A 1,047-nucleotide genomic window follows, 5' to 3' on the forward strand; every position below is an offset into this window, starting at 1 on the left:
ATAGAGAGATGCTCTTTACACTCTCACATAACACCAGAACCAGGGGACATCCACTAAAATTGAGTGTTGGGAGAGTTAGAACAGACAAAAGAAAGTGTTTCTTTATTCAGTGTGTGGTTGGTCTGTGGAACTCCTTGCCACAGGATGTGGTGACAGCATCTGGCCTGTACGCCTTTAAAAGGGGATTGGAGAAGTTTCTGGAGGAAAAATCCATTATGGGTTACAAGCCATGATGTGTATGCGCAACTTCCTGATTTTAGAAATGGGTTATGTCAGAATGCCAGATGCAAGGGAGGGCACCAGGATGAGGTCTCTTGTTATCTGGTGTGCTCCCTGGGGCATTTGGTGGGCCGCTGTGAGATACAGGAAGCTGGACTAGATGGGCCTATGGCCTGCTCCAGTGGGGCTGTTCTTATGTTCTTAACTACAATTCCCAGGAAGCCTTGCAGGTCTCTTGTTATCTGGTGTGCTCCCTGGGGCATTTGGTGGGCCGCTGTGAGATACAGGAAGCTGGGCTAGATGGGCCTATGGCCTGATCCAGTGGGGCTCTTCTTATGTTCTTAACTACAATTCCCAGGAAGCCTTGCAGGTCTCTTGTTATCTGGTGTGCTCCCTGGGGCATTTGGTGGGCCGCTGTGAGATACAGGAAGCTGGACTAGATGGGCCTATGGCCTGCTCCAGTGGGGCTGTTCTTATGATCTTAACTACAATTCCCAGGAAGCCTTGCAGGTCTCTTGTTATCTGCTGTGCTCCCTGGGGCATTTGGTGGGCCGCTGTGAGATACAGGAAGCTGGACTAGATGGGCCTCTGGCCTGAGCCAGTGGGGCTGTTCTTATGTTCTTAACTACAATTCCCAGGAAGCCTTGCAGGTCTCTTGTTATCTGGTGTGCTCCCTGGGGCATTTGGTGGGCCGCTGTGAGATACAGGAAGCTGGACTAGATGGGCCTATGGCCTGATCCAGTGGGGCTCTTCTTATGTTCTTAACTACAATTCCCAGGAAGCCTTGCAGGTCTCTTGTTATCTGGTGTGCTGCCTGGGGCATTTGGT

This window comes from Tiliqua scincoides, chromosome 6 (assembly GCF_035046505.1).
Source record: "Tiliqua scincoides isolate rTilSci1 chromosome 6, rTilSci1.hap2, whole genome shotgun sequence".
Taxonomy (NCBI): domain Eukaryota; kingdom Metazoa; phylum Chordata; class Lepidosauria; order Squamata; family Scincidae; genus Tiliqua; species Tiliqua scincoides.